Source organism: Salvelinus alpinus, chromosome 1, assembly GCF_045679555.1.
Source record: "Salvelinus alpinus chromosome 1, SLU_Salpinus.1, whole genome shotgun sequence".
In the NCBI taxonomy this organism is placed as follows: domain Eukaryota; kingdom Metazoa; phylum Chordata; class Actinopteri; order Salmoniformes; family Salmonidae; genus Salvelinus; species Salvelinus alpinus.
This window is the reverse complement of record NC_092086.1, coordinates 88049580-88074715: the sequence shown is the minus strand read 5'-3', so window position 1 is coordinate 88074715 and position 25136 is coordinate 88049580.

Genomic DNA, 25136 nt, shown 5'->3' with positions numbered 1-25136 from the left:
AAATGAAATACAGAAATATCTAATTTAGTATTCACACCACTTCGCTTTGACACTCCAAATTGAGCTTTGGTGCATCCAATTTCCTTTGATCATCCTTGAGATGTCACTACAACTTGATTGGAGTCAACCTGTGGCCAATTAAATTATTTGGACAACATTTAGAAAGAAACACACCTGTCTACAGTCGTGGCCTAAAGTTTTGAAAATGACATAAATATACATTTTCACAAGGTCTGCTGCCTGAGTTTGTATAATGGCAATTTGCATATACTCCAGAATGTTATGAAGAGTGATCAGATGAATTGCAATTAATTGCAAAGTCCCTCTTTGCCATGCAAATGAACTGAATCCCCTAAAACCATTTCCACTGCATTACAGCCCTGCCACAAAAGGACCAGCTGACATCATGTCAGTGATTCTCTTGTTAACACAGGTGTGAGTGTTGACGAGGACACGGCTGGAGATCACTCTGTCATGCTGATTGAGTTCGAATAACAGACTGGAAGCTTCAAAAGGAGGGTGGTACTGGAATCATTGTTCTTCCTCTGTCAATCATGGTTACCTGCAAGGAAACACGTGCCGTCATCATTGCTTTGCACAAAAAGGGCTTCATAGGCAAGGATATTGCTGCCAGGAAGATTGCACCTAAATCAACCAATTATCGGATCATCAAGAACTTCAAGGAGAGCGGTTCAATTGTTGCGAAGAAGGCTTCAGGGCGCCCAGAAAAGTCCAGCAGGAAAGTTGATTCAGCTGCGGGATCGGGGCACCACCAGTACAGAGCTTGCTCAGGAATGGCAGCAGGCAGATGTGAGTGCATCTGCACGCACAGTGAGGCGAAGACTTTTGGAGGATGGCCTGGTGTCAAGAAGGGCAGCAAAGAAGCCACTTCTCTCCAGGAAAAACATCAGGGACAGACTGATATTCTGCAAAAGGTACAGGGATTGGACTGCTAAGGACTGGGGTAAAGTCATTTTCTCTGATGAATCCCCTTTCCGATTGTTTGGGGCATCCAGAAAGAAGCTTGTCTGGAGAAGACAAGTTGAGCGCTACCATCAGTCCTGTGTCATGCCAACAGTAAAGCATCCTGAGACCATTCATGTGTGGGGTTGCTTCTCAGCCAAGGGAGTGGGCTCACTCACAATTGTGCCTAAGAACACAGCCATGAATAAAGAATGGTACCAACACATTCTCCGAGAGCAACTTCTCCCAACCATCCAGAAACAGTTTGGTGACGAACAATGCATTTTCCAGCATGATGAAGCACCTTGCCATAAGGCAAAAGTGATAACTAAGTGGCTCGGGGAAAAAAACATCGATATTTTGGGTCCATGGCCAGGAAACTCCCCAGACCTTAATCCCATTGAGAACTTGTGGTCAATCCTCAAGAAGCGAGTGGACAAACAAAACCCCACAAATTATGACCAACTCCAAGCATTGATTATGCAAGAATGGGCTGCCATCAGTCAGGATGTGGCCCAGAAGTTAATTGACAGCATGCCAGGGCGGATTGCAGAGGTCTTGAAAAAGAAGGGTCAACACTGTTTTCAATCAAGATCTCAGCGATCACTGCCTCATTGTCTGCATCCGTAATGGGTCTGCGATCAAACGACCACCCGTCATCACTGTCAAACGCTCCCTAAAACACTTCTGCGAGCAGGCCTTTCTAATCGACCTGGCCGGGGTATCCTGGAATGACATTGACCTCATCCCGTCAGCATAGGATGCCTGGTTATTCTTTAAAAGTGCCTTCCTCACCATCTTAAATAAGCATGCTCCAGTCAAAAGAAATTGAACTAGGAATAGATATAGTCCTTGGTTCACTCCAGACCTGTCTGCCCTTGAACAGCACAAAAACATCCTGTGGCGTTCTGCATTAGCATTGAATGATATATGCAATGATATAATGATATATGCGTGATATGCAACTTTTCAGGGAAGTTAGGAACAAATATACACAGGCAGTTAGGAAAGCTAAGGCTAGCTTTTTCAAACAGAAATTTGCATCCTGTAGTACAAACTCAAAAAAGTTCTGGGACACTGTGAAGTCCATGGAGAATAAGAGCACCTCCTCCCACCTGCCCACTGCTCTGAGGCTAGGAAACACTGTTACCACCGATAAATCCACGATAATTGAGAATTTCAATAAGCATTTCTCTACGGCTGGCCATGCTTTCCACCTGGCTACCCCTACCCCGGTCAACTGCCCGGCAGCCTCCACAGCAACCCGCCCAAGCCCCCACTATTTCTCCTTCAACTAAATCCAGATAGCTGATGTTCTGAAAGAGCTGCAAAATCTGGATCCCTACAAATCAGCCGGGCTAGACAATCTGGACACTCTCTTTCTAAAATGATCTGCCGAAATTGTTGCAACCCCTATTACTAGCCTGTTCAACCTCTCTTTCGTATCATCTGAGATTCCCAAAGATTGGAAAGCTGCCACGGTCATCCCCCTCTTCAAAGGGGGTAACACTCTAGACCCAAACTGCTACAGACCTATATCTATCCTACCCTGTCTTTCTAAGTTCTTCGAAAGCCAAGTTAACAAACAGATTACCGACCATTTTGAATCCCACCGTACCTTCTCCGCTATGCAATCTGGTTTCAGAGCTGGTCATGGGTGCACCTCAGCCACGCTCAAGTTCCTAAACGATATCATAACCGCCATCGATAAGAGACATTACTGTGCAGCCGTATTCATCAACCTGGCCAAGGCTTTAGACTCTGTCAATCACCACATTCTTATTGCCTTGCTTGGTTTACCAACTACTTCTCTGATAGAGTTCAGTGTGCCAAATCAGAGGGACTGTTGTCCGGACCTCTGGCAGTCTCTATGGCGGTGCCACAGGGTTCAATTCTCGGGCCGACTCTCTTCTCTGTATACATCAATGATGTCGCTCTTGTTGCTGGTGATTCTCTGATCCACCTCGACGCAGACGACACCATTCTGTATACTTCTGGCCCCTCTTTGGACACTGTGCTAACTAACCTCCAGATGAGCTTCAATGACATACAACTCTCCTTCCGTGGCCTCCAACTGCTCTTAAATGCAAGTAAAACTAAATGCATGCTATTTAATCGATCACAGCCCGCACCTGCCCGTCCGTCCAGCATCACTACTCTGGACTGCTCTGACTTAGAATACGTGGGCAACTACAAATACCTAGGTGTCTGGTTAGACTGTAAACTCTCCTTCCAGACTCACATTAAGCATCTCCAATCCAAAATTAAATCTAGAATCGGCTTCCTATTTCGCAACAAAGCACCCTTCACTCATGCTGCCAAACATACACTCGTAAAACTGACCATCCTACCGATCCTCGGCTTCGGCGATGTCATCTATAAAATAGCCTCCAACACTCTACTCAACAAATTGGATGCAGTCTATCACAGTGCCATCCATTTTGTCACCAAAGCCCCATACACTACCCACCACTGCGACCTGTACGCTCTCCTTGGTTGGCCCTAGCTTCATACTCGTCGCCAAACCCACTGGCTACAGGTTATCTACAAGTCTCTGCTAGGTAAAGCCCTGCCTTATCTCAGCTCACTGGTCACCATAGCAGCACCCACTCGTAGCACGCGATCCAGCAGGTATGTCTCAATGGTCACCCCCAAAGCCAATTCCTCCATTGGTCGCCTTTCTTTCCAGTTCTCTGCTGCCAATGACTGGAACGAACTGCAAAAATCACTGAAGCTGGACACTCATATCTCTCTCACTAGCTTTAAACACCAGCTGTCAGAGCAGCTCACAGATCACTGCACCTGTACATAGCCCATCTGTAAGCCCATCTATCTACCTCATCCCCATACTGTATTTCTTTATTTATCTTGTTCCTTTGCACCCCAGTATCTCTACTTGCACATTCATCTTCTGCACATCTACCATTCCCGTGTTTAATTGCTACTTTGTAATTACTTCGCCACCATGACCTATTTATTGCCTTAACTCCCTTATCTTACCTAATTTGCACTCACTGTAAATATACTTTTTCTTTTCTTTTTTCTACTGTATTATTGACTGTATGTTTTGTTTATTCCATGTGTAACTCTGTGTTGTTGTATGTATCGAATTGCTATGCTTTATCTTGGCCAGGTCGCAGTTGCAAATGAGAACTTGTTCTCAACTAGCCTACCTGGTTAAATAAAGGTGAATTAAAAAAAATAAAAAACTGCAAATATTGACTCTGCATCATCTTCATGTAATTGTCAATAAAAGCCTTTGACACTCATGAAATGCTTGTAATTATACTTCAGTATTCCATAGTAACATCTGACAGAAATATCTAAAGACACTGAAGCAGCAAACTTTGTGGAAATTAATATTTGTGTCATTCTCAAAACTTTTGGCCACGACTGTATATAAGGTCCCACAGTTGACAGTGCATGTCAGAGCAGAAACTAAACCATGAAGTCCAAGGAACTGTCCGTATATCTCAGAGATTGTGATGAGGCATATATCTAAGGATGGGTATAAAACAATTTCTAAAGTGTTGAAAGTTTCCAAGAGCACAGTGATCTCCATCATTGGGGAATGGAAAACATTTGGAACTATCCAGACCTAGAGTTGGCTGTCCAACCAAACTGAGCAACCGGACAAGAAGGACTTTGGTCAGGGAGGTCACCAAGAACCCAATGACCATTCTGACAGAACTATAGAGTTCCTTGGCTGAGACTGGAGAACCTGCCATAAGGACCAACAGCACTTTACCAATCTGGGATTTATGGGAGAGTGGCCAGACGGAAGCCACTCCTGAGAAAAAGGCACATGACGGCATGCCTGGAGTTTGCAAAAAGACGTGAAAGATCATAAAGCAAAAAGAATTGAGGATTGCTGTTCACCGCCGCTTCCCATCTAACTTAACAGAGCTTGAGAATATCTGCATGGAAAAATCAAATCAAATCAAAGTTTATTTGTCACGTGCGCCGAATACAACAGGTGTAGACATGACAGTGAAATGCTTACTTACAGGCTCTAACCAATAGTGCAAAACATGTATTAGGTGAGCAATAGGTAAGTAAAGAAATAAACAACAGTAAAAAGACAGGCTATATACAGTAGCGAGGCTAAAAAAGTAGCGAGGCTACATACAGACACCGGTTAGTCAGGCTGATTGAGGTAGTATGTACATGTAGATATGGTTAAACTGACTATGCATATATGATGAACAGAGAGTAGCACTAGCGTAAAAGAGGGGTTGGCGGGTGGTGGGTGGCGGAACACAGTGCAGATAGCCCGGTTTGCCAATGTGCGGGAGCACTGGTTGGTCGGCCCAATTGAGGTATTATGTAAATGAATGTATAGTTAAAGTGACTATGCATATATGATAAACAGAGAGTGGCAGCAGAGGAAAAAGAGGGGTTGGGGGGGTTGTGAAAATAGTGAAAATAGTCCGGGTAGCCATTTGATTACCTGTTCAGGAGTCTTATGGATTGGGGGTAAAAACTGTTGAGAAGCCTTTTTGTCCTAGACTTGGCACTCTGGTACCACTTGCCGTGCGGTAGTAGAGAGAACAGTCTATGACTGGGATGGCTGGGGTCTTTGACATTTTTTAGGGCCTTCCTCTGACACCGCCTGGTGTAGAGGTCCTGGATGGCAGGCAGCTTGGCCCCAGTGATGTACTGGGCCGTGCACACTACCCTCTCTAGTGCCTTGCGGTCGGAGGCCGAGTAATTGCCGTACCAGGCAGTGATGCAACCAGTCAGGATGCTCTCGATGTTGCAACTGTAGAACCTTTTGAGGATCTCAGGACCCATGCCAAATCTTTTTAGTTTCCTGAGGGAGAATAGGCTTTGTTGTGCCCTCTTCACGACTGTCTTGGTGTGTTTGGACCATTCTAGTTTGTTGTTGATGTGGATGCCAAGGAACTTGAAGCTCTCAACCTGCTCCACTACAGTCCTGTCGATGAGAATGGGGGCGTGCTCGGTCCTCTTTTTCCTGTAGTCCACAATCATCTCCTTAGTCTTGGCTACGTTGAGGGATAGGTTGTTATTCTGGCACCACCCGGCCAGGTCTCAGACCTCCTCCCTATAGGCTGTCTCGTCGTTGTCGGTGATCAGGCCTACCACTGTTGCGTCGTCTGCAAACTTAATGATGGTGTTGAAGTCGTGCCTGGCCATGCAGTCGTGGGTGAACAGGGAGTACAGGAGGGGACTGAGCACGCACCCCTGGGGAGCTCCAGTGTTGAGGATCAGCGTGGCAGATGTGTTGCTACCTACCCTCACCACCTGGGGGCGGCCCGTCAGGAAGTCCAGGATCCAGTTGCAGAGGGAGGTGTTTAGTACCAGGATCCTTAGCTTAGTGATGAGCTTTGAGGGTACTATGGTGTTGAACGCTGAGCTGTAGTCAATTAATAGCATACTCACATAGTAATTGTTCCTTTTGTACAGGTGGGAAAGGGCAGTGTGGAGTGCAATAGAGATTGCATCATCTATGGATCTGTTTGAGAGGTATGCAAATTGGAGTGGGTCTAGGGTTTCTGGGATAATGGTGTTGATGTGAGCCATTACCAGCCTTTCCAAGCACTTCATGGCTACGGATGTGAGTGCTACAGGTCTGTAGTCATTTAGGCAGGTTGCCTTTGTGTTCTTGGGCACAGGGACTATGGTGGTCTGCTTGAAACATGTTGGTACTAAAGACTCAATCAGGGACATGTTGAAAATGTCGGTGAAGACACCTGCCAGTTGGTCAGCACATGCCCAGAGCACACGTCCTGGTAATCCGTCTGGCCCCGCAGCCTTGTGTATGTTGACCTGTTTAAAGGTTTTACTCACGTCGGCTACGGAGAACGTGATCACACAGTCGTCCGGAACAGCTGATGCTCTCATGCATGCCTCAGTATTGCTTTCCTCGAAGCGAGCATAGAAGTGATTTAGCTCGTCTGGTAAGCTTGTGTCACTAGGCAGCTCGTGGCTGTGCTTCCCTTTGTAGTCTGTAATAGTTTGCTATTAAGTCCTGCACATAAGACTAGTGTCAGAGCCGGTGTAATATGATTCAATCTTAGCCCTGTATTGACGCTTTGCCTGTTTGATGGTTCGTCGCAGGGCATAGCAGGATTTCTTGAAAGCTTCCGGGTTAGAGTCCAGCACCTTGAAAGCGGCAGCTCTACCCTTTAGCTCAGTGCGAATGTTGCTTGTAATCCATGGCTTCTGGTTGGGGTATGTACGTACAGTCACTGTGGGGACGACGTCCTAGATGCACTTATTGATAAAGCCAGTGACTGATGTGGTGTACTCCTCAATGCCATCCGAAGAATCCCGGAACATGTTCCAGTCTGTGATAGCAAAACAGTCCTGTAGTTTAGCATCTGCTTCATCTGACCACTTTTTTATAGACCAAGTCACTGGTGCTTCCTGCTTTAATTTTTGCTTGTTAGCAGGAATCAGTTGGATAGAGTTGTGGTCGGATTTACCAAATGGAGGGCGAGGGAGAGCTTTGTACGCGTCTCGGTGAGTTGAGTACAGGTGATCTAGAATTTTTTCCCCCCCTGGTTGCACATTTAACATGTTGATAGAAATTTGGTAGAACTGATATAAGTTTCCCTGCATTAAAATCTCCGGCCACTAGGAGCGCCGCCTCTGGGTGAGTGGTTTCCTGTTTGCTTATTTTCTTATACAGCTGACTGAGTGCGGTCTTAGTGCCAGCATCTGTCTGTGGTGGTAAATAAACAGCCACGAAAAGTATAGCTGAAAACTCTCTAGGCAAGTAGTGTGGCCTGCAATTTATCACAATATACTCTACTTCAGACGGGCAAAATCTAGAGACTTTCTTAGATTTCGTGCACCAGCTGTTCCATCTGGCCGGTGCAGCATATATCCCGCTAGCTGAATATCCATGTCGTCATTCAGCCACGATTCCATGAAACATAGGATATTACAGTTTTTGATGTCACGTTGGTAGGATATTCGTGATCGTACCTCGTCTAATTTATTGTCCAATGATTGCACGTTGGCGAGTAGTATTGACGGTAACGGCAGCTTTCCCAGTCGCCTTCGCCGGGTCCTGACCAGGCATCCGGCTCTTTGTCCTCTGTACCTGCGTCGCTTCCTCTTGCAAATAACACCTGTCGGGTGTTTGGAGAATGTCTTGTGCGTCCTCCTTGTTGTAGAAAAAATCTTTGTCTAATCCGAGGTGAGTGATCGCTGTCCTGATATCCAGAATCTCTTTTTGCCACATTATGCACAAAATAAGTTACAAATAAAGCAGGAAAAAATAGCACAATTGGTTTGTTGCTTGTAAAACTACTGCCATTTCTTCCGGCGCCATTTTAGAGAAAATCAATTTTTGGAGAAAATCCCCAAATACAGATGTGCAAAGTTAATACAGACATACCCAAGACGACTCAAAGCTGTAATCGCCGCCAAATGTGCTTCTACAAAGTATTTCCTCGGGTTTGAATACTTATCTAAATTAGATATTTCTATATTTCATTTTCAAGAAATTTGCAAACAATTCTAAAAACATGTTTTAATTTTGTTATTGTGGGGTATTGTGTGTAGATTGGTGAATAGATTTAATACATTTTGAATTCAGGCTGTAACACAACAAAATGTGGAACAAGTCAAGGAGTATAAATACTTTCTGAAGGCACTGTAGTTTGTGAAAATCTTAGTATTAGGTAGTAAAGTTGAATTGTGAATCATAGTGATGTTAAACTGACTATCTTGCAGTAAATTAGGTCTGGGACGATGCCAGTATCGCAAAATGCATTAGTATCGTGGCAAGGAAGCAACACGAAGTGGAAGGTAACTTTAGGAAAACAGTCTTAATGTTGGAAACAAACATCATTATGTTGTCATCCAGAGTCACATTTATTTTCCAGGCTATTGCACACAATATTTACATACAGCAGATTTTTAAATGACTAAATAGTTTGGTCTGCTTCGTGTTTTCATTTTTGCCATAAAAAAAATATTGCGATACTGGTATCGTCACAGCCCTAATAACCATGCTTTAACCATGTGAGTGATGCTAGTAGTATTTACGTCTGCTGCTATGAGAGTAACTAGATACCGCTTTATCTTTGTTAAGTGGCTCTAGGTCAGGTTATGCGATCTCATGAGGCAAAACTGGCCACAGAGATTTTAGTATACTCTTACTCGCACGCACGCACGCACGCACGCACACACACACACACTTCAACCCCCTCTTCTCCATTCCCACCTCTCCATTGCTCGCTCGCTGTGTCTGACCCTTGGGTCACTGTGCAGTGACTCTAAGGCTTGTCTAACTGGGCCTCTTGAAACTCTGGCCTTTACATTCCAGGGCCCCAAGGAGGGGGTCGTAGCCAGGCTTATTAACAGAGAAGGAGAGGGGGGAGAGAGAGGGAGTGTGGGAGAGAAGGAAGTCTCTGCCGGCAGGGATTATGTGCTGTTTCCTTGCCTGGAAGCTCTTGCCTTGTACCCTCCCCTCTCCCAGCTGAGCGGTTCTCCCACAAACTAAAGGAAACGGCAAAAACGTAAACCTGCTATTCTCCAGCTGCCACTGCCTTCTCACTGACTGCCCTACTTGTTTTATTTTGTGCTCCCTCTTTCCCTCTCTCTGTGCTGCTGCTGCTGGTGTGTGTGTGTGTGTGTGTATCACTTTGTTTCCATTGCCTTTTTCTGCTGTGCTGCAGGCACACATAGTGTAGAGGATTGGTGAAGATACTGATGGGGATGCACAGCTGCACGGAGGAAGCAGAAGCCAGTTCTCACTCTTCAGCTCCCCATCCCAACAACGGGACTACCGCCATCCTCCCTCTCCGAAGATGGGGGGGGGGGTGTTGCCATATAGGAGCTCAGAAACATGGAGTGGATCCGAGAAGGGAGAGAGGAATCTTTTCACTCCTGGTGCTGGATGTCATGCTTTGCTCTGCGTAGTGGTGAGTGTTTGTTTCTCTCTCCTTCTCCTTCTTTTTCTTACTCTGTGGAACAGTTACTTAAGCACCTAATTGTGCTCTTAGGAATGCGCGGGTTCTGAAACTGATGCTTCATATTCTTGTTGTTCATTATTTGTTGCTTATGTTTATTATATCTATTTCCTTATCATCATTTTCTATTTTCTTATCATACTTTTCAATCTTTTCCTTTTTCTATTTTGATTTCTAACTTTTCTCGGTCTCTAGTCGGCAGAGAACTGTTGATGTATTATGTGTTTGAATTGCAGTGTTACAGTGAAAAGAGGGCTTTGTGCTTTTGAATCGTGTTGGAGAGTCAAGGTAGAAGGTGGGGGGGGGGGATACAAGGTAGGGTGATGGGGGAAGGGAATGTGTGTGAGGGGGTTGTGCGTTTTAAACAAACCAGATTCATAATATCAGGTCAATAATAATGGCATAAACTCAGCAAAACTGCTGCTTGTCTTTTTCCTCAGCACAGCTCACAGTGCTTGTCAACTAGTGCTGGTGCTTGTTCTAGTGAAACATGCAAGCCTTAAACTGGAAAAGGACTGAGCCTCAACTGTGGCTCATTGGTGTTATCTTTATTATTACTGGTGCCATCGTCATTGATTTATCGAAAGCATTTAGTTTATCATTCTATCTTACTAGGAAAACTTCAACATTGGTTTCAATAACAGATCACTAAAATGGTTCCATGCATATCTTAGCAATAGAAAATATGTTTTCATAGGACAAAAATCACAACTTCTTGGACTCAGTAGAGGTGTACCTGAAGGCTCAGTATTGGCCCCCCTTTCACCATATATATTAAGGAACACCTTAATTTACAAGACTCACACAACAGCAATGGCAGCAATGACCAATTCCAAGGGTACATCATGTAATTTGGAGTAAGATCTTTCAAACACAAAGGCCCAATTGACTGGAATAATTTACCTATGGAAATCTGAGAATTAAAATCACACAGTGAGTTTAAGAAAGCACTTTTTCAAATGTTAAGAACAAATATTCATAAATGAATTACTTCTAATTTGTCAGAATACACACTGATGATACAGAGCTCTATACATCAAGTTATTTTGCAGATTTTAGCGCAACAAAAATGGTTTCTAGCAAATATGTTGGTTTTAAATAAAACAAAGTCCCTTTTCATGCTTTTTGGTACACAGCAAAGAATAAACTCCACAACTGGCAATTTCAAAATTCATGCAAGTGATAGAAAAATGTTGATACCTGGGTTAGAGGATAGATTCTGAATATCTTTTGGAAAGCATATATTACTATAACCTTAGGTTACTATAAAGATCTAAGAATTGTTTACTGTATCCATTAGAAAGACCTTAGTAACCCAACTGCTGCTTCCTATCCTAGACTATGGTGACACCATCTATCACAACACAACTAAGACTGTCTTTTATAACAATCTTTGCAGATGCATTCTTGTTTGCCATTATAAGACACATTGCACAATATATGAATCAATAAATTGGCTGTCCCTCCCAAACAGAAGATGACTGCTTTGGTACCAATTTCTTTTTAAACGTGTCAACTTAAATTTCACCATATATATTAAGGAACACCTTAATTTACAAGACTCACACAACAGCAATGGCAGCAATGACCAATTCCAAGGGTACATCATGTAATTTGGAGTAAGATCTTTCAAACACAAAGGCCCAATTGACTGGAATAATTTACCTATGGAAATCTGAGAATTAAAATCACACAGTGAGTTTAAGAAAGCACTTTTTCAAATGTTAAGAACAAACTGTGTTTTTAACTAATAGAATCATCACAATGTGAAAATATTTGTAAATATGCATGTATATTTTATAGATACTTAGTTTTTTTCAGGGGGTTTTCTGCATAGAAAAGTCTTGGGCGGGCCGCCTAAGTATTTTTTCGGGCCGCCTATGTCCAAACAGTAAAATGTGTAAATTGCAGGAAATTTGCTTTTAGAAAAAATAAAAAATTGGCACTGCTACCAGCAGGAGGGCCTCTAAAATTTTCGGTCAGCGAATGCACCATTGGCCACGCCCTCGCCACGGCCACAACCTAAGTCCCATTTTCATCCAGAAATTAACCTGGTTTTATTATTTGTATTAGTAGTTGCACAAGTTGTTATTAGTTGTAGGCCTATTAATAGTTGTACAACTACTTTTATGCGGTTAATATACGTTTTTTGTGTTTTAGAATTTCATTGTTATTATTATTATTATTAGACAGCCATATTATTATTTTTACTAAGTATTGTTTTTATTTGTTTTATTGTATTTGGACACTCTTGAAAACGAGATGGTGCATCTCAAGAGATTTCATCCTGCAAAATGCTGAATAAATAAATAAATTGTGTTGCAGCTCATTGAGCTAATTTAGAGTGTGCCATTTGCACTGTGTGGTTCACTGTTTGTCCACAGACAGAGGCACAATCCTGACTTTGTCAGGCTCTGGACTGCTAGTATGCCTCATGAATCCTGATTCAATGAAAAAGTTATTGAAAGGCTGCTTGTTGGCAGTTTGGTTGGGGTTCGTCTTTATGAAGTAGCATCTCGAAACTGGTTATGAGGAAAATATGGCTTTTTGTTCAGAGAAACTTTGCTATTTTGGCGTTAAAGGATTTAGCATATCAAGGATTTAGCATATCAAAGAAGTGTGTGAATTCGACTGCTGAAGGATTAAAAACAGCCTTATAAAGACAGTTACATGCACACAATAACTTGATTATTGTGGATAGTCAGATTTAATATAATAGTACGTTTAAAACATTTACATGCTTTGCAAGAAAAACTATTTCCCTAATAATCCTGTTTACATGGACACGTCTGAAGTCAGTCTACCTGATGTGACTTTTGATGAATGTAGAAAATCGGCAATCAAAATACACGTTATATTATTTTATTATTAAAATATACATTATATTTTCGCTAAGCCTATTTGATTCTGAGTTCAGACATATCAAGTTTGTATGTGAAAACTATTTCTTAATTTTTTTAATATAAAAAAAGTAATAACCCCTTTTTCGTGGTATCGAATTGGTAGTTAGTCTTGTCCCATCGCTGCAACTCCCGTATGGACTCGGGAGTTCAAGATCCTCCGAAAGGTCGAAGGTCAAGATCCTCCGAAACACAACCCAGCCAAGCCAGACTTCTTGACACACTGCTCACTTAACCCAGCCTGCCACAGGAGTTGCTAGTATGCGATGGGACAAGAACATCCTTGCCGGCCAAACCCTCCCCTAACCCAGGCGACGCTGGGCCAATTGTGCACCGCCCGGTTGCGGCCGGCTGCGACAGAGCCTGGACTTGAACCAGGGTCCCTAGTGGCACAGCTAGCACTGCAATGCAGTGCCTTAAACCACTGCGCCACTCAGGAGGCCCCTGTGAAAACTATTTCTAAGATACATACTTTCAGTTTTTCTGAACTCATTTCACTTGCTCATAAGAGAGAGGCTTGCACTACCGGTGTTGGCACATGCGAAGATCAAATACACTGCTGGAACGGCGATTAAGCTGTTTACATGCCCTAATAATTCGAAAGATTTGTTCAGAAAACCAGGTTTTTTAATCAGTGTATGCTTACTTCAGTTTTGACCTTACTCCGATTTAAGATAAGCATAGTAAGTGTGTTTACATTAATATTTCCATACTCGGCCTCCTGCCACAATCAGTTTAATATCGAATTATTAGTGTGCATGTTAACATACTCATTGTTATACATTATATTTTTTATAAATTGACTGTGATATTGTTTAACTTCCCAGGATTATAACAGGGTTTGATTCTCCGAATGTCAGATGTGATTGGCTGACAGCCGTGGTATATCAAACCGTATACCATGCGTATGACAAAACATGTATTTTTACTGCTCTAATTACATTGGTGACCAGTTTATAATAGTAATAAGGCACCTTGGGGGTTTGTGGTATATGGCCAATATACCATGGCTAAGGGCTGTGTCCAGGCACGACGCCCTTAGCTGTTTATTTTGATTCCAGGTAGAACTATTTTGGGTTATTTCAAAGGGTTCATCCTATGGGGTCAGCCGAAGAACCCTTTACAGTTCTAGATGGCACCTTTTTTTCTAAGAGTGTATACTACTGTGGTGAACAGCACAACCCACTGTGAATGGAGAGACCTGGAAATAGCAATGTGCAGCGACGCTCCCCATCCAACCTGAAAGAAGAAAGGATCTGCAGAGAAGAATGGGAGAAACTCCCCAAATACAGGTGTGCCAAGCTTGTAGCGTCATACCCAAGAAGACTCAAGGCTGTAGTCACTGCCTAAGGTGCTTCAACAGAGTACTGAATAAATGGTCTAAATACTTATGTTAATGTGATATTTGTTTTTAAAAAATTATCAATTGGCAAACATTTCTAAAACATGTTTTTGCTTTGTATTTATGGGGTATCGTGTGTAGATTGACGCAAAAAAAAAAAAAGTAATACATTTTCGAATATGGCTGTAACGTAACAAAATGTGGAAAAATTCAAGGGGTCTGAATACTTACTGAATGCACTGTCTGTTTACATTGCCAAAGCAACTGAAATAGGCAATAAACAAAAGTGAAATAAATAATCAGAAATTAACAGGTAACATTCATCACAAAAGTTTCAGAAGAATAGAGACATTTGAAATGCTCTCCTCCTTCTCTCTTTCCTGAGTGTCCATCCATCAAATGTCCCTGTGACACAGGAATGAAGTGTTTTGACAGGCGTTAATGGATTGCTTTCTCCTGTGAATGTTGGTATTTCAGAACATGGCCCCCGGCATGGAAAAGGAAAGCAAAAAAAACGTGGAGTAACACTAGCATGATTTTATTTTGGGCTCTGCTCGCTGTCACTGCCAACGTCTTTTTCTGGGGCACAACTTGAAGTGTTCGTATGAAGAGAGGCAAGATATCAAGGGCATTGACTGTCTGTCATCCCTGCACTTTTATAAATACACACAAAGTATGTCCTCTACAGAATCTAGTTCTCTATTTTGGGCATGTAGGTCACTATCTCCTGAAGTAGCAGAATCACACACCTTCCCTAACGAGGCCTGATGATGAAGTCATTGTGGTTTTATTTTGGGCAGATAGAAGTGGCTGCTGCTCCACATTACAGGCCCTTCAGTCATACACCTACTTCTACTGCTCTCTCTCTCTCTCTCTCTCTCTCTCTCTCTCTCTCTCTCTCTCTCTCTCTCTCTCTCTCTCTCTCTCTCTCTCTCTCTCTCTCTCTCTCTCTCTCTCTCTCTCTCTCTCTCTCTCTCTCTCTCTTTCTCTCTCTCGCCACATGGCTTTCAATCTGTCCTCCTTTAATCCCAGCTATCTATCACATCCCACCAGCTATTCTTGGTGTGAAAGTAACCTGAGACAAACTGAACTATAGGTGCCTTCTAGGAGATGTGCGCTTCTATAATACAGCAGAGTAGCTTCAACTAATTTCTGGAAACACGGTGGCAAGAACCACCAGACTTGTGAAGCCAGAATTATTTATTTCTGGCTGTTTTGGTGGAGATCTGGTGACATCTTTTACCTGTGTCCGGTTGGGGTGAGTGTCTTATTAACCTGTGTTGTACCTTAAGCTTATGTCAGGTGTGTCTATGTTGCTGCCTCTGTAAAAGTAAGTTGCCTGTATCTGTACCAGGTCATGTCTTTTTCTATAATGTTGTTTAGCCCGTGTCTGTATGTCTGTCTGTGACAGGTTACTCAGTGTGGCCCTCCCTCAGCCTCTCATCATTCTATATATTAGTCTCATTGCTGTTAGTGAGGAATGTAAGGAAAAGCTCATTTAGCCCTAGTGTTTTATTAACTGCTAGCCTGCCGCCAACTGCTAGTTGCTAAGTGACTGACAGAGGTACCATTCGGGATGAAAACACAACCCAGAGACCCTAACAGATTCAGGAAAGGCTTTTCTCAGAACAGCAGGAAATAGAGAGGCTTGCGTCGTGTAATGTATGTTGCCATGGTTTGAAGGTGTTATGAGTTATTTTGTGTATGGACTGATTTTTATTAATGTCATTTTTGGCGCACGTGATGCTGAGCCATAGTTAAGGGGTTTAAACAAATGACTAGATGTGAACATTGATATCATTATCACACTCATTGATTTGGCCTTGTATAAATCAGATATGATATGTTACAAGCCCATATTCCATATGGAAGAAATTGGTACAGTTAGTAGGTCTATGTCAATTAAATTGATAGGGCATCCAAATCCATCAAATATATGCAATACACTCAGCACATATGCAGACACACACATGTGTGTGTGTTTGTAGTGTTGGACCTGCACATGATAGAGCTCTCCCACTACTGGCTCCCATCGGGTTGGTTGGACAGAGAATGATGTCATGTCTGCCATGGCGACTGTGTGTCCCTCCACCACTGATCCGTTTCTTATCCAGCTGTCCTGACTGACACAAAACAGAGAATGAAAGGGGGGGGGGGGGGGGGATTGTATTTTCTCCCTCAATGCCACCCACCACCATTCCCAATTCTCAAGCAAATGTATCCCTTTTTTTATTTAGCCAGCTTTACATAGATAAATGTATTCACGACTAATAAAAGAGATTAGGGCCAGACTAAGAGACTCTGCCCAAACTTGAACGATTCCAACACGTTATTTATGTAAAGTGCTGATGTTTCTTCTGTGGCTGGTTGCTTGCCGATTTACGTATTGTAAAATTTCAATTAAATGCAGATTCTCAAATAGCCACCTGTCAATTTTAATAGCCGGGCAATGGCACACATTTCAGCAGATAAACGCCTGTTTCAAAGAAATGCCAAGTCTAAATGAATTGTTTACGAGGTTTAATGTGTTGATTTGTTACATTATATATTTCAGTAATGACTGTAAATAATTATGTCAATCATCCATTTTTATCACTAGTAAGAAACTGCTAGACATTGGCTGCTAACAGCTGAGAACTGCTAGCTTACTGGCAAGCACAAAAACAGTCAAAAACTTTGGAAGTACAGACCCCTAGAAATCGGCCGATCTCCCTCTAGTGGTGAACTGCTGAAAATTCACAGTCAAAGATGAAAATTATTATTCTGTCAAGAAAAAGTTATTTTTGTATTTTTCTTTATGGAGGCACATTAAGACAAAAGAAACGTGACAGTGCGTAAATAAAAACACACTAGTGCAGGAAATTAAGAAATTGATTAAAATGCTGGAATTAAACAATTAACTATGCAAATAAGCAAAAGCTGTGTGCATTAAGGAAATAGAAGCCTGGCTCAAATAGAAGCCTGTCTCTAATAAGCACCTGTTGTGTTCAGTAATTTAAACAAATAAACACCTGGGCTATTATTTGAAGTTTTACAGTATTTTCCATTGGGCAGAACTAAGTTGTCCAATTTTGTTTTTCATCAGTTTAAGAGCAGTTTATTTTGGGCAGTTACCCTGTGTTTGAGGGTCAAGAGATCATGGGGCAATTTGTCTCCTCTCCCTTGGAGCTGACAGGAGCTCGTCCTCTGTGTTTGCAAGGGGGGCTTGTTTCATTTTCACATTTCACATTTAAGTCATTTAGCAGACGCTCTTATCCAGAGCGACTTACAAATTGGTGCATTCACCTTATGATATCCAGTGGAACAACCACTTTACAATAGTGCATCTAACTCTTTTAAGGGGGGGGGGGGTTAGAAGGATTACTTTATCCTATCCTAGGTATTCCTTAAAGAGGTGGGGTTTCAGGTGTCTCCGGAAGGTGGTGATTGACTCCGCTGACCTGGCGTCGTGAGGGAGTTTGTTCCACCATTGGGGTGCCAGAGCAGCGAACAGTTTTGACTGGGCTGAGCGGGAACTGTACTTCCTCAGAGGTAGGGAGGCGAGCAGGCCAGAGGTGGATGAACGCAGTGCCCTTGTTTGGGTGTAGGGCCTGATCAGAGCCTGAAGGTACGGAGGTGCCGTTCCCCTCACAGCTCCGTAGGCAAGCACCATGGTCTTGTAGCGGATGCGAGCTTCAACTGGAAGCCAGTGGAGAGAGCGGAGGAGCGGGGTGACGTGAGAGAACTTGGGAAAGTTGAACACCAGACGGGCTGCGGCGTTCTGGATGAGTTGTAGGGGTTTAATGGCACAGGCAGGGAGCCCAGCCAACAGCGAGTTGCAGTAATCCAGACGGGAGATGACAAGTGCCTGGATTAGGACCTGCGCCGCTTCCTGCGTGAGGCAGGGTCGTACTCTGCGAATGTTGTAGAGCATGAACCTACAGGAACGGGTCACCGCCTTGATGTTAGTTGAGAACGACAGGGTGTTGTCCAGGATCACGCCAAGGTTCTTAGCACTCTGGGAGGAGGACACAATGGAGTTGTCAACCGTGATGGCGAGATCATGGAACGGGCAGTCCTTCCCCGGGAGGAAGAGCAGCTCCGTCTTGCCGAGGTTCAGCTTGAGGTGGTGATCCGTCATCCACACTGATATGTCTGCCAGACATGCAGAGATGCGATTCACCACCTGGTTATCAGAGGGGGGAAAGGAGAAGATTAATTGTGTGTCGTCTGCATAGCAATGATAGGAGAGACCATGTGAGGATATGACAGAGCCAAGTGACTTGGTGTATAGCGAGAATAGGAGAGGGCCTAGAACAGAGCCCTGGGGGACACCAGTGGTGAGAGCACGTGGTGCGGAGACAGATTCTCGCCACGCCACCTGGTAGGAGCGACCTGTCAGGTAGGACGCAATCCAAGCGTGGGCCGCGCCGGAGATGCCCAGCTCGGAGAGGGTGGAGAGGAGGATCTGATGGTTCACAGTATCAAAGGCAGCCGATAGGTCTAGAAGGATGAGAGCAGAGGAGAGAGAGTTAGCTTTAGCAGTGCGGAGCGCCTCCGTGACACAGAGAAGAGCAGTCTCAGTTGAATGACTAGTCTTGAAACCTGACTGATTTGGATCAAGAAGGTCATTCTGAGAGAGATAGCAGGAGAGCTGGCCAAGGACGGCACGTTCAAGAGTTTTGGAGAGAAAAGAAAGAAGGGATACTGGTCTGTAGTTGTTGACATCGGAGGGATCGAGTGTAGGTTTTTTCAGAAGGGGTGCAACTCTCGCTCTCTTGAAGACGGAAGGGACGTAGCCAGCGGTCAAGGATGAGTTGATGAGCGAGGTGAGGTAAGGGAGAAGGTCTCCGGAAATGGTCTGGAGAAGAGAGGAGGGGATAGGGTCAAGCGGGCAGGTTGTTGGGCGGCCGGCCGTCACAAGACGCGAGATTTCATCTGGAGAGAGAGGGGAGAAAGAGGTCAAAGCACAGGGTAGGGCAGTGTGAGCAGAACCAGCGGTGTCGTTTGACTTAGCAAACGAGGATCGGATGTCGTCGACCTTCTTTTCAAAATGGTTGACGAAGTCATCAGCAGAGAGGGAGGAGGGGGGAGGAGGGGGAGGAGGATTCAGGAGGGAGGAGAAGGTGGCAAAGAGCTTCCTAGGGTTAGAGGCAGATGCTTGGAATTTAGAGTGGTAGAAATTGGCTTTAGCAGCAGAGACAGAAGAGGAGAATGTAGAGAGGAGGGAGTGAAAGGATGCCAGGTCCGCAGGGAGGCGAGTTTTCCTCCATTTCCGCTCGGCTGCCCGGAGCCCTGTTCTGTGAGCTCGCAATGAGTCGTCGAGCCACGGAGCAGGAGGGGAGGACCGAGCCGGCCTGGAGGATAGGGGACATAGAGAGTCAAAGGATGCAGAAAGGGAGGAGAGGAGGGTTGAGGAGGCAGAATCAGGAGATAGGTTGGAGAAGGTTTGAGCAGAGGGAAGAGATGATAGGATGGAAGAGGAGAGAGTAGCGGGGGAGAGAGAGCGAAGGTTGGGACGGCGCGATACCATCCGAGTAGGGGCAGTGTGGGAAGTGTTGGATGAGAGCGAGAGGGAAAAGGATACAAGGTAGTGGTCGGAGACTTGGAGGGGAGTTGCAATGAGATTAGTGGAAGAACAGCATCTAGTAAAGATGAGGTCAAGCGTATTGCCTGCCTTGTGAGTAGGGGGGGAAGGTGAGAGGGTGAGGTCAAAAGAGGAGAGGAGTGGAAAGAAGGAGGCAGAGAGGAATGAGTCAAAGGTAGACGTGGGGAGGTTAAAGTCACCCAGAACTGTGAGAGGTGAGCCATCCTCAGGAAAGGAACTTATCAGGGCGTCAAGCTCATTGATGAACTCTCCAAGGGAACCTGGAGGGCGATAAATGATAAGGATGTTAAGCTTGAAAGGGCTGGTAACTGTGACAGCATGGAATTCAAAGGAGGCGATAGACAGATGGGTCAGGGGAGAAAGAGAGAATGTCCACTTGGGAGAGATGAGGATCCCAGTGCCACCACCCCGCTGACCAGAAGCTCTCGGGGTGTGCGAGAACACGTGGGCAGACGAGGAGAGAGCAGTAGGAGTAGCAGTGTTATCAGTGGTAATCCATGTTTCCGTCAGTGCCAAGAAGTCGAGGGACTGGAGGGAAGCATAGGCTGAGATGAACTCTGCCTTGTTGGCCGCAGATCGGCAGTTCCAGAGGCTGCCTGAGACCTGGAACTCCACGTGGGTCGTGCGCGCTGGGACCACCAGGTTAGAGTAGCAGCGGCCACGCGGTGTGAAGCGTTTGTATGGTCTGTGCAGAGAGGAGAGAACAGGGATAGACAGACACATAGTTGACAGGCTACAGAAGAGGCTACGCTAATGCAAAGGAGATTGGAATGACAAGTGGACTACACGTCTCGAATGTTCAGAAAGTTAAGCTTACGTTGCAAAAAATCTTATTGACTAAAATGATATAGTACTGCTGGCTGGTGAAATAGGCTAGCTAGCAGTGGCTGCGTTGTTGACTTTGTTTGAAAGTGTAGCTGGCTAGGTAACCTCTAACTGGCTAGGTAACCTCGACAATTACTCTAGACTACACAATTATCTTGGATACAAAGACGGCTATGTAGCCAGCTAAGATCAAACAAATCAAACTGTTGTACTGTAATGAAATGAAATGTAATACTACCTGTAATACTACCTGTGGAGCAAAGCGGAATGCAACTACTCGCTCCAAACCAAACCGGAAGTGCGTATCGTAGAGGGAGAGGCAATAGAAGTGTTGTTTCTTGTATTATTGTCTTTTGTGTCTTTAGAGGACTGCTTCACCTTAATGTCCCCTTTCCCTTTTCTTCTGTCCTTATTTTGTCCCACTTTGTCCCTTCTTTGTCCCTTCTTCTCTTCTGCCAACTAGACACTCCTTGTTAGCTAGCTAGCTTCTTTCAGGAATGTCCCTAGCAACTGCCTAGCAACAGGTAAACAACTTAGCTAGCTAAGAAAACGGTATAATTTTATGAAAAATTGTTACTTTTTCAAAAGCCTTTCTTCTTTGTTTGCTGCTTGTTTGGTCTCCTATTCAGTTTGCAGTTTTCTTTTGATTTTTTTTTCGATGTACTTTACTCTAAAAAAACATTTAAATTTCAATATTTGTAGGAGCTCATCTTTTCAGCTGCTGCTGCTTAATTCGGAACTCCGGAATTCATTGGCTTGTGAGTTGTGTGTTGGGCTGACTGGTGTGAGCCACATGACACTAGCCTCTGGACCATTTTAACCACCTCTGCTCCAGGCCAGCCTTTTGATGGGCCAGTCATACAGACAGACAGACAGACAGACAGAGGTGGGGGTGAGTGGGAGGGGACTGTGAGGGGGAGGAGTGGACGTGCCGTACTTAGGGGGTATATTTGGAAATGGCTTCCATAATTATATTTTTTGTCTCCATCTTGGGTGTGTGTGCGTGTGCGTGTGCGCGTGTGCGTGTGTGTGTGTGTGTGTGTGTGTGTGTGTGTGTGTGTGTGTGTGTGTGTGTGTGTGTGTGTGTGTGTGTGTGTGTGTGTGTGTGTGTGTGTAGAGGGGGTGGGGTAGAGGTGGAGGATAATGCAGGCACAAAAGGCTAAGGCAAACATTGGCTGTAAGACAAAGGACTGCCCTATGCAGGTCACCGGGGGGCTAACTCGTCCCATTGTCTGACACTAGTGATCTTAATTGAGGGAGGTTTTAAACCCCACTGGCAAATTAGGGACTCTGCAACTGAGTGCTGAGACACTGGGGTGTAGGGTAGGGTCATGGTCAAAGCCTGGAAGATGGGGAGAGAGAGGAAGGCTGTAGTTTGGACAGCAGTCAGTCAGACACAGCACCACACAACATGGGGTTGGGTTAACACAGAGCCTGAATGTTCACTATGGGATTATCATAGCCAGGCTATTTACTCAGACCAGGGGAGCCAGGGGGAAAGCACTCCCATCCCTTCCCATCTATCTGATGAACTATAGATATTAGTTGTTGAGTCAAAAGTGATTGTTTTTGATATTATCAACATATTACACAGTTGCAATTAGAATAATACACATTTTAAAGGCTACAGTTCTCTAAAGACAAGGTGCTTTAACTGTAAATTCAAAATCAAAAAATATTATTCTTGAATCTTGGTGACAAAAAAAATCATGCTTATGTCAGACCATTAAGTAATGACCCTAATGTATAAATTACTGTCATACGTTTGGTTTAATAAATATTTTATTATCCAGTTATCTACTGATATAATCAGCAGTGTTTGCCCCATAATGATGATAGTTTAGTTGAGCATTTACAACAACGGTAGTAACTATTTATTCAGTAATGACACACTTTACCACATGAAATGCTTTACCATAACATGACAATGGCGTGGTTATTATGTGCTAGTAAAGCTAGAGGAGAAAACATTCTTGCTATTGTTTCTTAGATTCTCCCTCATATTTTTTACTAAATGTAAATCTACTATTAATTGGGTTTATTTTAAGAATATACATTTTAGGAACCATTTTAATTCTAGATAAATGTGAACATTCCACTCAAATCAGGTACAGGACAAATATCTATTTACTATTTTTCAAAATGTTTCAAGTGAGGGTGTGTGTATGTGTGTTATTCTGCGTATGTGTGACTAAAGGGCTATAGTGAGACAGGTTTAGAAGCTTTTAAGGAAGATTGGGGGAGTGGAAACCTAACACTGCTTGGCTGTTGCTCTGTGTACATGAACCTTACAGCTGCTGGATAGAAAGAGGGAAGACGGAAGAGAGTGAGGGAGTGTGGTGTGCGCAGTAATTAGTTGTCTGGTTTTCTATTGACCAGTCTGGTGCGGGGGCCTTGGGGACTGTTAAATTTGCCATTAAAAGTGAAAGGATTACGCACCCAAAAGAAATAAAAGAGCCAATGAATAGATGGTGGGCCAAATGGAGGACTGCTGTTTTCCCCTCTCTTTTTCCTCCATCTGTCCTGACATATTTTCCTGTAAAAAACAGAAACCTGGTGAAACCTCATTCTTTTATGATGAGTGAATAAAAAACATATAGGTCATGATATGTTTATGTAGTGGTTATGACCACCATTCTTTAAGGAGAACTAAAATAGTGTTTCTATAATTGTATGTTAAGGGTGATTCCTCACAATATTTAATCAAAAGGGTGCTTTGGAGGAAGTATTGTTGACATATGTTTGACATTTGTATCTTCTAGTATAATTGAGAAATAATTAAAGTTGGAATATTTGTGACATTTTGTCCTTACTCAGGCCTCCTTTATGATTCATGACAACATAATGTTTTATTTGTAGGCGCTAAAGCAAACATTGGTGTCATATTAACCTTTACCGCTTGCTCTATAATAGGAGTATTATTTTTATTTCAATAACAATGATTTAGATGAATTTATAAATATTGAAAATATACTATTTTTGATTTGGCAATATGTTCCATATATTGTTGAACATAATGTACTCTATGGGCATATCAAAGTTCCAGAGTGGGATCTCAGCTACTTTCAGTTATGATCCAATTTGTCAGCATTACCAACAATGTGAATGTGAAAATTGATTTTTAAATGGTCGCCCTATGCTGGTGATTTGCAGGATGTGCAATGATACAAGTAAAAGGAGGGCTGTGATTGGTTACAGTGCCTACTATGCCAATTTCTCTGTGTAAAATGAGCCATACCTTTGAAACTAGCAGAGATCCCACACTGGAACTATGATATGCCCATAGAGTATACTATGTTCAACAATATATTGACAAATTAGCCAAATATTGTTTTTATTAATGTAAGAAAACAAAATACTACTCATATTAAAGGAAGCTGTAGTGCTTCATATAACACACATTCTTGCTATGTAGCACCTACAGATGAAACATTATGCAGTAATTATGGGGTAAGGCCAAAATGTCACAAATGTTCCAACTTCAATTCATTTTCAAATATGTCAACAATTCTTCCTACAAAGGACACTTTTATTTGGATTAAATGTCATGAAAATCAAACAAATCCTGGTATTTTTCTTGTTCTAGTTTCATGAGGAATCACCCTAAACCAGGGATCATCAACTAGATGTTTTTTTCATGAGCGTTTTAATATGTTTTCTGGAACAAAATTACAAATAATTTGTAGACTGACATAATCATTTCAAACCTTGCTTACATGTGTATACTATCAGATGTGACTTTCTATTATGTGTGGGAATACTTGGGAACAGAGGTTTTTTGCTCAGAACTTAGGGGGCCAAATAAAACCACCCGTTTACTAAATTTGGCACGTGACCCGTTAGTTGGGGAACCCTGCCCTAAACTCACTGTCAAAGTTTCAAACATTGGGAAGCGCATGTTTGTCATAGAAGGCTATTTCCAAATAATTTCCTAGTGTTCGCAATGAACAGTGCGACATTAACTATGCATGCCTGCGTGCATGTGTTCAAATGTGTGTGTTTAATAAAACTCCTGCTGTGATTGGTCTCACTTTCAGAGAGAGAGCTCGAGACAGACAGACAGAACATCTGCCCTAGTCACTGGGCCCACAGAGAGAGAGCTAGAGACAGACCGACAGACAGACGGCCAGAAAAGAGGGAGACCGAAAGAGACTGTTCTCGGTTGCTGCTCACTTACAGTCCAGCCCGGTCAGTCCGCAGCAGGGGTGAGCTCTCTAAAGCTCTCTGTCGCCAGACATATGGGGGTCTGGCGTGGTGGGGGGTCAGGAGTGCGGCTAGGGGGAGGGGGGTCAAAAGCCCCAGACCAAGCAGTAACACGATCTCCTTGTGATGACTGCCAAGGTCTGTTTGAAAGGGACGGTGGCGGGACGGCTGGTTGAAGAAATGGTGCGTACAGTATGAGGGATCTGTCATAGTGAGTTAACATTAGCCTTCTTGTGCGTAGCCTGCTGAACTGTAAGCCTTGAGCATATCTTTGGGATGACAGAGGAATGATGTCATGTTCTCTCTGTGTTTGTCTAGCTGGTACAGCTGAGGAGAGGCGGAGGGAGACCTTACTTACTCTATGACTC